The 12801-nt window shown below is 44.3% G+C and overlaps 2 pseudogenes; both read left to right on the top strand.

Annotated features, from left to right (window-relative positions):
• The first annotated feature begins 3685 nt into the window (after window positions 1-3685).
• Window positions 3686-3839, top strand: LOC144771169 (5.8S ribosomal RNA; annotated as a pseudogene).
• A 502-nt stretch (window positions 3840-4341) lies between these two features.
• LOC144771089 (28S ribosomal RNA) lies at window positions 4342-7341 on the top strand (annotated as a pseudogene).
• The last annotated feature ends 5460 nt before the right edge of the window (window positions 7342-12801 follow it).

The raw sequence follows: 12801 nt of genomic DNA, 5'->3' as shown, positions 1-12801 counted from the left end.
ATCATAGACAGCCAGCCAAACACTGCTTTGAACTCCACTGGGGTGGTGTGAAATTATAATTAGGGGTCATTTACCACGCCTACATGGCTGGTGTAAAATGTGCCGTGCCAATGTCACTGGTGACATTTTGGACTTAAATAAACAAAACGCATTACTTCCATCACATTATTCCGTGTTCAGAATTCCGAGCAACATTTGAGGTCCCATTGAGGGCTCATTTGAAGCCTCATGCCCATTCAGGGCTCCAATAAGTCAAATACATTCTCTCAAATGTCTCCCTCTGTCACTTAGTGTTCAGTAATGGGTTGTACTCTGGAGGGTGAAGAGTACAGACACTGGGGCCTGGGGTCTGTGCCTAATTGAGTGCTAGGCTGTCTCACCGCATGGGCAGTGAAAGGCTGGCTGTAAAAAATTGGGTTATTAGTTGGACAGAATTTGAGCCCTGCATAAGTAACATGTCCACAATTATCTCCTCACTGGGAACCAAGCACCGCATTGTAGCTCTTGAGTGTCTCAGGGTAGTGAAGAAGAGCAGTCCAAGGCCTACTCAGGGGATGTGGTGAGGGCAGTAATCTCTGTCTGTTGGCATGCAATAATAGCCAATAATCAAAAGAGAATGGATCACTTATACCTGTGTAACCATGGTCATGTGTTGTGTCCCTTTTTCAAAAAACCCTAATTCACGTACATAGGTGGTCGGGTGGTATATCATGATTCTCCCCCTATTTGTAACGTGACAGCATTATCATTGAGTTTTGTTGTGGGTATGCTATCCTCCACCTGGAGGTAGACCAACTGATAATGCAGTAGTGATCAGAGTTGAGAAAGTGCTAGGGTAAAGTGAAGTAAAATTCTCTATTGATTATTGATTACTGCATGGAAGCTGAATGGGTCTCAGCTTCCCCCCCCGTCTGATCTAATGCAATAATAACCCTAAATAAATGATTGCCCAGTTAATGCGTTTTCCTTGTAAAAGGAAAGCACTTTATAATTATCAACAAACAACTAAGCACTATTCATTAATTGGCAAATATAAACATCAGGCAGGGTGTGACATCTTTGTTGACATTCTGAAATCACATTTGGCCGCTAATAGGTTATGACCTCCAAAATCATAATACCACCACACATACCAGATAAAACATCACACTATATTGGGGGGTCTCATTTCAAATAAAATAGGCTCATTGGCTTTGTCTAGGGGTCATCACATCACTATATAAGGCAATAAAAAGCAAGCCTATTGGCTGTGTCAATGGGTCATCACATTATAAGACCAATAATCACATGTTAACAAACTACCATAACATTACTGAACTCAGTAACCATGCTTAAATGCAATCATTATTGTCAATAATTCATTGCAACGTTTAGAAAAATTTATATCATTGCCAATAAAGCATTACAGTCAGCATAACCTGTCTGAGTCTTTTGGTTACGTCTTTAGGCCACATGACATACAGTCATAGAACCAACCCCTAAAGGTTCCTATGTTTTCCGGCAGTAGAAAGGTCAAGCCCCAGAAATGCCTTAAAATTATGACAAAAGTCTCCGCAGGTCAGGCATTTTTGGACATATGAAACATAGGGTCATTTTTCCTAACCGTTCCTAGATAGGGGGCTGTAGCAATTCATGCAGCCCCCTCAGCACATGGGCTGCATTGCTAGTGTCTCTACTTTCCTTGGGGCTCTTCAGAAGGCAGGAAAGTAGGTGAATCAGCCTCTAGTAAGGCCTTATGGGGGGCTCCCAGCGAGGGAGGCATGAATATTATATTAGCAGCTTCTGCCTGTTGATTTCAAGCATGGCCTCGCACCGGGCTTCTTGTTTTACCTTTTTGTCTTTTTAAAAGGACACCCCGGTAGGGCAGCGCACTTTCACTCTTCTTCAGCCCTGTTAGCTTCACAGGCGCTTTCCAGCATGGAGTAGTAGCCAGCAGTAGCTTCTTCTGCATCCGTTGGGTGGGAGCTGCCTTTCTTCCTGGCTACCGTTCTCAGCATGAGCAGTCTATGTTACTCCTGGGAACCAGGTTTGGGTCCCGGACCTGGTCATTGCCTATGGGGTCTAGGGATGGTGTCGCTTGCCCACTTTTTGTGTACCCTGGCCCAGGGGATGGGGTCCCCGGGTCAAGTGAGAGTCTGGGGATGGGGGCACACTCACGCCACTCATTGGAAAAACAAATTCAAGTAATTTTGTGCTGAGGCCGACACTGGCTCCCCCTTGGAGAATTTTAAGAAGTCGCCTGAAGCACCACATGCTTCGTTCCTCCTGGGGGGACGTCAAATGCTCCATGGGGGCGATTTCAAAGATCTTGGGCTCAGTTTTCTGCTGGTGGAGAGCTCTAGCCACAAGAAGCACTTTCAGCAGGCCTCTTGGCCGCAACAGTGGCACAATCTGTTGGGGCTGGTTTCACTGGCTCCCTGTGCCAGCCTTCTCCTCTGCTGTGCCCTTCATAGACACCATGGCCTCCTAGCAATCTTGCAGGGCACCTGGGGGGGCTGTGGAGTCCGAATCTTTCCCCAACTGGTCCTCAGATGGTGTAAGGGAACCAGCATCATTGACCCTGGAGAGACCCAATAATCCTCAGTCCATTAGGGCATCAGGGGCTTGCCTTTCAGCTGTCCATGGCGTTGCCTCAGTCACAGTCCAGGTCCAATGTTTTGCTCTCCTTCAATTTCTGGGGATGCCACTTTTATGTGCAGTCCAGCCTGTGGGTGGAGACACCCCTTTTTCTAACCCTAAAATGAATTCTGGTCAGTTTTACCCTCTTCCCTGGGTTTGGCTCCAGCCTGGATAACGACACAAAAGGCTGTTGTGAGGTCTCTTTGTTTTTGCTGAGGAAAGTGCTTTTGAAGTGTAATCAGGGCAGGAACTACTCCTTCCCAGACATACTGTCCGGAAGATCCACCCAGGCCCTTGTGTGCACTATCTAGCTCCGATATACATTTTCAAATGGGAGAGCCATCACCAGTCCCGACAGGTGGAAACTCCAAGGAAGGAACCAGAAACTTTAGGAAGGAAAATGCCAGGTTTAAAAAAGTGGCATTTTTAAAATAATAATTAAATCCAACCTTACCATTAAATATGATTTTAAATTACAATTAAAATAAATGGAAGATGTATTTTCTAGGTGCTACCAATCCAAATCTAGCATTAAATAAATAAATGTTACTATGTAGCCCAATGATTCCCTATGACAGCAGCCAGCCGTGCTGCAAAGAAATGTGTTTTTTGAGTGACTTATTAAAAATTAAAAGGAAGGTTTAGACCTGTCAAACGGGGTTACTTTGACAGATTAGATTAGCAGTTTAAACCTGCCACAGGCACTCCCTGTGTGCAGCTACCAGGCCTCACTTAACTTTAGTATCTCACCTGCTGCGTGCACCCGTGTTCGCATGTGTGTCCACACATGTTCACCTGTAGCCAGGCCAGCCTTAGCCTAGCTGTAATGCAGAGTCCTTATCTTAAAAGGTAACACTAGTGTTAAAGTAAAATCAAATTACCATGCAGTTACCGTACCTCAGGTAGTAAGTAGTAAGACTCACTCAGAATAACAATCTAAAAACCGGGTAAGAAAAAAGCAAAAAATCTGGGTAAACTAAATGGGCGGAACCCATTTGCAACACTGGCCCTGACTTCCTCTTACCTTTATAGAACAAGGTGGGCAAACGTTGCGAAAGATGCCTGTAACTCCTGGCGGTGGATCCCTCGGGTCGTGCATTGCTGAAGAACGCAGCTGTCTGCGAGAATTAGTGTGAATTGCAGGACACATTGATTATTGACAGTTCAAATGCACCTTGCAACCCTCTACTCCTCAAGGTGCTACGCTTGTCTGAGGGTTCCTTTAATGTCTATTGTCCTGGGATTCTCCCAGCCAGCTGTGGTTGTCACAGTCAGCTCTGACCCCTTCGTCCTCAGGTCAGACCTCTGAGCGCACGTCCCAGGGGCCGGCCCCTGGCCCCACCGTGGAGGAACGCGGCCAGAGCATGTGGCCCTCCCCACCTTGGTGGGGTGGTTGGGTGGCAGTTGATTTGGGTCTGAAAAACCCAGGGTGCCTGGCTGCATGCTGCACATGGTTGTCTGTGGTGTCACGCAGCAGCCTGCATGCACCTCCTCAGGAGCCCATTTCTACGGCTGTGGCTGAGGCTAGGAAGGCTCCCTGGCTGTTCATGAGTGCTGTTTACATTCTGGCCCCTGTGGGCTTTGGTCTCCAATCTGGGAAAGTGTGTGCTGCATGATCTCCCTGTGTGAGAGAGGGTTCCCTCCATTCTGCAACCCTGGGAATTGGTCTGGCTCCCCCCCAAGCTTTGGCATCTGACTATATCCTCAGATGAGGCGTTGTAACCTGCTGAATTTAAGCACCTTCCTAAGTGGAGGAAAAGAAACTAACCATGATTCCCCCATCAATGGCAAGTGAAGAGCCCAGCACCAAATCCCCACCTAGAGCGCGGGCACTGAAAATACGGCGCATGGAAGATTCACTCCCCGCCTTTGATCAGGGGGCCCAGGTCTTGCTTGTCAAGGCATACCCTATGGACATTGTTAGGCCAGTAGCGGCTCTTGGCATACCGGATCAGGTATTCTTGGTGTCAGGTTGCATGGAAATGGATTCCAAAGTGGGTGGTAAACTCTGTCTAAGGCTTAATATGGACGCAAAACCAATAGCCAGCATATGTACCCTAAGGGAAAGTTGAAAAGAACTTTAAAGGGAGGGGTCAAGAGGGTGTGAAACCATCAAGAGGTAAATGGGTGCGTCTGTGCAGTCTGCTTAGAGGATTCAACAAGGTTAGAAGGTCAGTCACCCAGGAGGGCAGATCCCCTCCATGGGAGTTTTGCCTGGGTGTACCTGGCCACATCAGGGCACATTCCCTTTGCGGCGGTGTGCTGTGACTGGCTCTGGGTCAGCTGGGAAAACTTTGGAGTGGTAGGTGGCTCTCAGCTCCAATGGCGAGTGTTACAGCCCCTTAGCAGCAGCTTTACCATTTATGTGGGGCAGCAATGAGATTGGCTCCATGCCCTCCCTGGGCAAGTGTCCCAGTCCCTCTTTTGGTACACGGCAGCAGGGAAGGGGAATGCGGTCCACTGCAAATGTCGACTGGGGCAAACTGTGCTCAATGCACCCTGACTTGTTGCACCGCAGGACGGGAGGCCCATGCTGGGCGCCAGGGGTCTGTGGTGATGTTAGTTACTCACCTTACCCATCTTGAAACATGGACCAAGGAGTCTAGCATGTGGTCGAGTAGGAGAACTGATTGAAACCCTGTAGCACAATCAAGGTGACGACTGTCGCATGCCGGCTGAGGTGAGATTCCACTGTGGAATTGCAGCGGCACACCGCCTGCCAATCTCATCCACTTTGTCAGGGAGGTGGAGCTTGAGTGCATATGATATGATCCAAAAGATAGTGAAGTATGCTTGGGAAGGGTGAAGTCAGAGAAAACTCAGGTGGACGTCCCTATCTGTCCTGATGTGCAAATCGGTCATCTGACCTGATTATACAGGCACAGACTAATTGAATCATCTAGTATATGGTTCCCTCAGGATAGCTGGTGCTTGAAAACCCTGAGTTTAGTAAAGTTAATGATTAGAGGTCTTGGGGCTAAAAGAAACTCAACTTATTCTCAAGATTAAAATGGGTTGGAAGCCCTGCTCGCTGGCATGGATCCTTACATCTAATGCAAGTGCCTAGTGAGCCACTTTTGGTAAGTAGATTTGGCGCTGCAGGATGAACTGAACGCTAAGGTAGAGCCCCCAGTGCTAACGCTCATCAGATACCAGAAAAGGTGTCAGTTGATATAGACAGCAGGATGGTGGCAATAAAAGTCAGAATCTGCTAAGGAATCAACTAGCCCTAAAAGTACATGTGCTGAAGCACGGGCCCACACCTGGTCATCACCTTCGCTGAGAGCCATGGAGGCTAAGATGTGTTGTTTAGGAGGGCTGCAGTGTTGTACATGGAAGCCTAAGGCCTATGGGGAGCCACCAGAGGTGGATATCATGATGGCAGTAGCAAATATTCAAATAAGAGAACTGAAGGCCAAAGTGGAGATGAGTTCCATGTGTATAGGGATTTCCAATAACTTGCTTTAATGTGGGCTTTAATGTTCCCCTGGATATTTTCGGCATTATCATAAACATTTCCCAATCCTATCCTATGCAGCATATCACTGACAAATGACAGCCAAGGGATCCGCTTTGCATTATCAAGGCTCTTACAATCTTGAAGTATTTCTTTAGAGAGCTGCAGGTCATCAGATAACCATATTTTACCCCATAGTAGGCCAGCTGATTATGCACGCACATTACAGTATCAGTTCTATTTAACTTTTACAAATCATGTGCAATGGCGGTTTTACCTCACAAGGTTCAGATTAAATATCCTTCACTTTCTCTTTGCCTTTCCTAAACAAGGGGGCTGGTGTGAGAGGCTGCCCCCTTGTCCTTGCAATAACAGAGTAAGCCAGAGTACCATACATGTTGTCCTCTTTTGTTCTTTATATAAGGAACCAAGGATTAGATTCATTAAGCCTATCCTGAAGGGGCGGCAACCATCTAACCATAAAGAAAGTTATGACTACCTGTTATCGCTATCTTCCACTGGAGTATGTTGCGCTATATTACATTTCATACGAGTGTCACTCCAGATTAGGAAACGCTATGGATAATCTGGCCGCAGACTTGTACTTGGCCGTGGGAATTTGTATTTTTGCTGTATGATGGCCACTCAATTTTTAACTATTGTGTGTAATAATATATGCTGACTTAGGGTGATTAATGTGGGTCCTATTATCTGTATGCTTATATCCCGTCAATTGATTTGTAGAATGTTCCAAATATGTTTTTATCTTTTTAAAAAATGTGTAATAATAGATGGTTCTTTTTATATGGACAATTGCGTTTTGTAAATTTTAAATGTACTTTTATGATTCGTTGTATGAATCGAATAACGTTTTTGAACCAAACCGAGTTCCATGTGATAAGCATCCGAACATGGGTCAGTTGGTCCTAAGAGATGGGTGAGCGCCTTTCAGAAGGGACGTGCAATCAAAAGGGAGTCGAGTTCAAATCCTAGAAGTTGGAATGGTGGAGACTGGCACCCTCAAGGCATCCAGTTCGGTAAAGCAAACATTCCCAGCGATGCCAGCGGGAGCCCCGGAGAGAATTATTTTTTATTTATTGAAGGGCAGGTATCCCTGGAATGGATTCGCCTTGGAAAACATTGCTGTCCCAGTTGCATCCAGTGAGCTCACGCTGGTCCATGAAAATCCAGGAGCGATGGTGAAAATCTGGTGCTGGGTCGTACCCATATCTGCAGCAGGTCTCCAAGGTGAACAGCCTCTGGCATGTTGAAACAGTGTATGTTAGGCAAGTCGGTAAGTAAGATCCATGACTTTGAGATATGGATTAGCTCTAAGGGCTGGGCCCAATGGGCTGGGGCGTGAAGCTGGACTGGGGTGCGAAGCTGGACTGGGCACGCTCAGTGGCTAGATGAGGTTAACCTGCTGGGGCTGGGGCAACACTGGATGTAAGTAGAGCCTTTCCTGTGGAACACTCTAGCTGCATTTGTCACCTCTCCCCTTGCCCTACCGGGGGTGCAGGACCAGAGTTCTTCCTCAGTCGGGGCCTAGCAGCTGATTTAGAACTGGTGGCCAGGAGAATCCATCTGTTTAATTGAAACATTGCATTGTGAAGGGCTGAGGTGAGTGCTGTAGCAATGTGATTTCTGCCAATTGATCTGAATATCGAAGTTTCGAAATGTAATGAAGTGCAGCTAAATGGCACAGATAACTAAGACTCTCTTAACTACTTTTCCATTGCAGTGACCTTTACCTCCCAGTGGTACTACTGGTAACTATCTGTATACCACTAATCTCTTTAAGGAGAAGTGTATAGAGATATGCCAAGTAATGTATCTATCATGGTTCTGACCATGATAATGAGAAATGGTGAATCTCTTCCAATTCGAGATAGGGTAGGTCCTGGATAACAAAAATCCCATTAAGATGGCGTGAATAGGTGCTGTCTTTTCCTCAAATCATTAACCTCCTTGCTCATTTTGTGAACGTTACATCCAGCTCCAACAACACAATGAATAATATTGAAATGAATCAGGTCATGTTGCCTTGTTCACATTCCATAATAACAGCATCACATTTGTAGATTCATCAATGAAAAGTGTAACAGATGTAACAAGACCTGTAAAACTGCCACATGGTTATGAAATCACTGACAAACTCATTGACATGAAAAAACTCCACCAAGGAAGTCAAGTATTTGTAATACCCCAATGAAAAATACAATTGAAATCTTTGATCTAATGGGAACTGTTAGTCCTAGCACCATTGGCTCGGGTTCCCCCTGTATGTTTGCCTTTACCTCCTGTGTTTTTGATGTGTGTGGGACTTCGATTTTGCTGGTCTAGATGCTTTGGGTAATTTGCCACTGCTGTTCAGTGCCAAAGTGCAAGTGCTCCATTTGTAAATGATTGTTATGGATTAGTGATTCCATGATTGGTATATTTGATTTTGTAGTCAGTCCCTAGTACAGTGCACTCTGTGTGCCCAAGGCCTGTAAATCAAATGCTGCTGGTGAGCTGTAGCACTGATTGTGCCACCAACATAAGCAGCCTGTAAGTGTAACTCAGGCCTGCCATTGCAGATCCTGTGTGCAGTCTGGTACTGCCACGTCAACCTGGCAAGTACACCTACTTGCCAGGCCGTAACCTTCCCTTTTCTTACATGTGAGTCACCCCTAAGGTAGGCCCAAGGTACCCCTGTGGGGAGGTGAAAGGTAGGACATGCCCTGTGTGTGTGGCATGTCCCGATAGTGAAATACTGCCAATTTCGTTTTTCACTATTGCAAGGCAATCTGTTCCCATAAGAAAAAATGGGGAGTTTGCTTATAACATTTTATAAACATAACTACCCATGGGAACAAGATAGGAAAATAAAGTTTGATATGCCTGAACTCAGATGTTAAGATGCATCTTTTAGTGAGGGTGATTTTTGCATTCTGTGTTTGAAAATACCACTTTTAGAAAATAGGTATTTTCTTGCTTAGCGATCCAGTGTGCTTCTGCCAGGTTGTTTATTGACTGCCTGGCTTTAGTGTGACAGGGGCTGGAGAGGTGCAGTGGCTCTAGAGAGTCTGGATGAGTCAGGGCTTGGCTGAATATACCTGGGCTGCATTTAGAGTAGGGGGAGGAGATTTCCTTTCCCCTGAATGGGCCTGGTCTGCCTTTCACAATGCTTTCTCCACCTCCTGCCAGGAAGCTGCACCAGTGAGGACAAAACTGGTTTTGACTGGGCACAGACACTCTCTGCTTCAGAGAACAAAGGATTTTGCTGTATCAATATTGGGGTCGAGACCCCAGAACTTTAGATCACTTTTGGACTTCAAGAGGAACATCTGCTGAGGAGAAGAGATGGAGAAACTGGAGGAGGAATATTGCCCTTTTGCAGTGGCTGTTTCTGCCAAAGAGAGGAACTGTGAGTGCATCCTGCTTGAGAAAGTATCTCCAAGGGCTTGAAGTGGAGCTTGCCCCATGTTCAAGAGGTCTCAGGAACAGCAAAGACTTTACGATCCTTCTGGGCACTGACTCAGGTTTTGCTGGTTCCAGTCACTGCAGAAGAAAAGGGCAACTGGCTCCGTCACCAAGTCCATCGCAGACTCCCTGTCCTGAAGGCACCGCAGAGAGAACCGCCTCCTTCCGCAACGCAACCCTGGTGTCACCGACTCTGTCAAAGAGCCGCTGCTTGCACCACGTCCTGTGGGCATCGCATCCACACTGCTTCGTAACACGCTGCACCATGGTCACCGACTCCTTTGCTGCCCTACTCCAACATCAATCAGCTAAGTCACCACACCGTGACCTGCCACCACCGTATCGAGCACCGCCTCACCCTGCAATGCAAGCCTTGGTCTCACCGACTCCGTCAATGAGCCACTGCCTGTACCGAGACATGAGTACACCACCCGCTGCAACGCTTCCATCTCACAACGTAACCGCGATGGTTGCCCCTGACAGGCCTGTACCATTGCGTCGGCCGCAACAAGAAAGGTACTGTCTCCGAGTCTGTTGACGCTTTTGCTAACCTGTACTGACGCTGTTGGCTGGTATTGATAGACTCTGTTGTGTTCAGTATTGCGGTAGCCCCCAAAGGAGCTAGTGAGTCAGAAGAACTATGTTTTGCACATTATTCCTGCAATTTAAAGGTTGTCTTGCACAGTAACTATTTTTACAGAATTGTATGTTGGATCTTTGAAGTTTCTGGTCTTGTGTGGTTTAGATAACGTTTTGCTTGTTTTTTTTCTAAACTGGTGTGGTGTCCATTTGTAGTGTTTTCCCTGTGTTACTGTATACATGAACAAATGCTTTACACACTGCCTCTGAGATAAGCCTGTCTGCTTGAGCGTAGCTACCAAGGGGGTGAGCAGGGGTCATTTTAGAAGTGTATCCCCCTTACCCTGACTAGGAAGAAGGATCTCTACTTGGACAAAGGTGCAAACCCTTGCCAACTCTAGACTCCCATTTCTAACAGAAAGCTTCAAAGAACTTAAAAATATATCTGCTACAGGCATAAGGAATTCTACCTAAAAATGTTTTCCATAAGATGAGACAAAGAAGCTGATTTTATAACATTGCATGTTACTATGCCAAATGAAATGGAAGGAAAACTAACGTAGAGCTATAATTCCTATGTAGCTTTTGTGGTTCGAGACTCACAGCAACAATTGGAATGTTGCAGCATGCCAAACCCAAAAGTACAAGATAGTTTTGGACTCACAGCTCTAGCAAGCAGCTAATCTTCAAAACTGTGGTTAAAAGATTAAATATTTTTGCTAACTGAATTGTAAAAAGTATATGAAAACAAAAAGAATATAACTGTACTTATAGTTTCACACTTTGAAAAAAAATAGAAAACTATTTGCACAGAAAAGACTGGATATGAGAGAGAAAGGCTTTTTTAAAAAAAATTATATTCATCAAGCATTCACTAATATTGAAAGTGACACTAATGATGAACCAGAAATATGAGGGAACAATAAAAGAAAGGGGTAAAGACTTTGTAAATATAAAACGGGGACCTAAAGTCACAAACGTTCATGTCTTGGATGACAGGATACCAGAAGTTAAAAAATATTCAAAAAATCTGCAGGACCATGAAGCTGGTATTGGCTTGTTGGAAGAAGTTGTGATCTATATCTGAGAAAATTCCAGCGATATCCTTTCAAACTCAGCCAACCAAATCAAAATGATATACCTAAAGAAGATGATGCCGAGCCTATGAACACTGTTCAAGATGAGAATCAAAATATTTCAGTCCCAATACACATACCAAGAAAGATAAGAAAAAACTATAGCTAAATATAACTCATAAGAAAACATATGCAAAATCAAAGGGCAGCTTTATAGAATATCAGGCAATGTTTAAGAAACCTAAAAAGAAAATTGCCAGAACAATCACTGATAGAAAATAAAATGGCACTTGCTAGATCGGTGCTGATGATATTTATCAATATTGCAAATACATAATTGAAAATGAAAACAAGAAAAACACAAAATTCTTCCCAAATGACAGAATCCCAGAAGAATGGGACGACGAACATCTGTGTAAAGAAATCGCAGTTCTTGAAATAACAGATACATTTGAGGAAGCTAACTTAAAAAAAGTAGCAGGCCCTTTACAATGTTGATGTAACTGATCTGTACAATGTTCACAGGAAAGAACCAAGTTTACTGGCCACAATACTATCAACTTGGTTAAAAATTAGAAGAGTCCCAGAATGTATATAAAACAAGCATTTGCAATGCAATAGGTCTCGCATTAGGAAAGTTTGAGCTATTGGTATTGGAAATGACATTTTTTATTTATGTAATGGTTTTGAAATTAGCTAAATTAATCGGTTTGTCATTTACAATGCAAATAGTTATAACTTTCACAAATGTGACACCTATAGCATTTGTAATGCTATTGTAATGCAATATGTGTTGCATTTACGTGACTTAGATGTATTGATATTACAAATAACATTGGCTTTTCATTTTTTTTAATAATTAATACTTAATTATAGTTAATTAATTTATAATGGCAATAGCTTAAACTTTTGTAAATAACTTGTGAAGATTATTTTCACTGTATTTTATTGTGACGAAAATCCAAGAACAGAAGTGAAATACTAACATATTTTTGTGGCATTTGTAATAAAGCTTGAAATATTGATAGAACATATTTGAACCAGTTGTTGTTGAATGGTTGCACAGATTGATGCTGTGGTGTCTGTTAAAAATGCAGCCCTGGGCAAAGACCATAATTTCTTTCTCTATACTGGACGGTCTCTATAAAACAACTATAAAATCAGTGTCTGATGTTTGCAGAGTCCACTGAAAATAGAAGCTGTCCCCATAATGAAAACCCTTCAATGGCTCCCAGTGAAGACCACAAGCAACTGTGCTTTGCATGACTGAACGATGCTATGCTGCTCTCACCCACCTTCTTGATGTGGCTTCTTAGTATAGTCTTCTGATACATTCCCAATCAAGATGGCTTTTCAGACTGCATTTTCCTCAACTGGCACGGGAATGGCTGTTTCTCAGGAAAGGACCTACATGACATGCCCATCATATCTCAAGAGCACCTCCCCCAATCCCAGCCAACAATCTGAAGGGTGGAAAATGTCCTCGTCACCAACCCATATTGCCAGAAGCCCTAAATAGTCCTTCCACCAATGTGAGACCAACTTTTGTGAGTTGCGAAAGTTGGTTTACACCAATAAAGAATGGTATCTGCTTGCATTAGTCAA

This window comes from Lissotriton helveticus, chromosome 7 (assembly GCF_964261635.1).
Source record: "Lissotriton helveticus chromosome 7, aLisHel1.1, whole genome shotgun sequence".
Lineage (NCBI taxonomy): Eukaryota > Metazoa > Chordata > Amphibia > Caudata > Salamandridae > Lissotriton > Lissotriton helveticus.
Note: the sequence above shows the minus strand (reverse complement) of the source record. Positions and strands in the feature narration are given on the sequence as shown.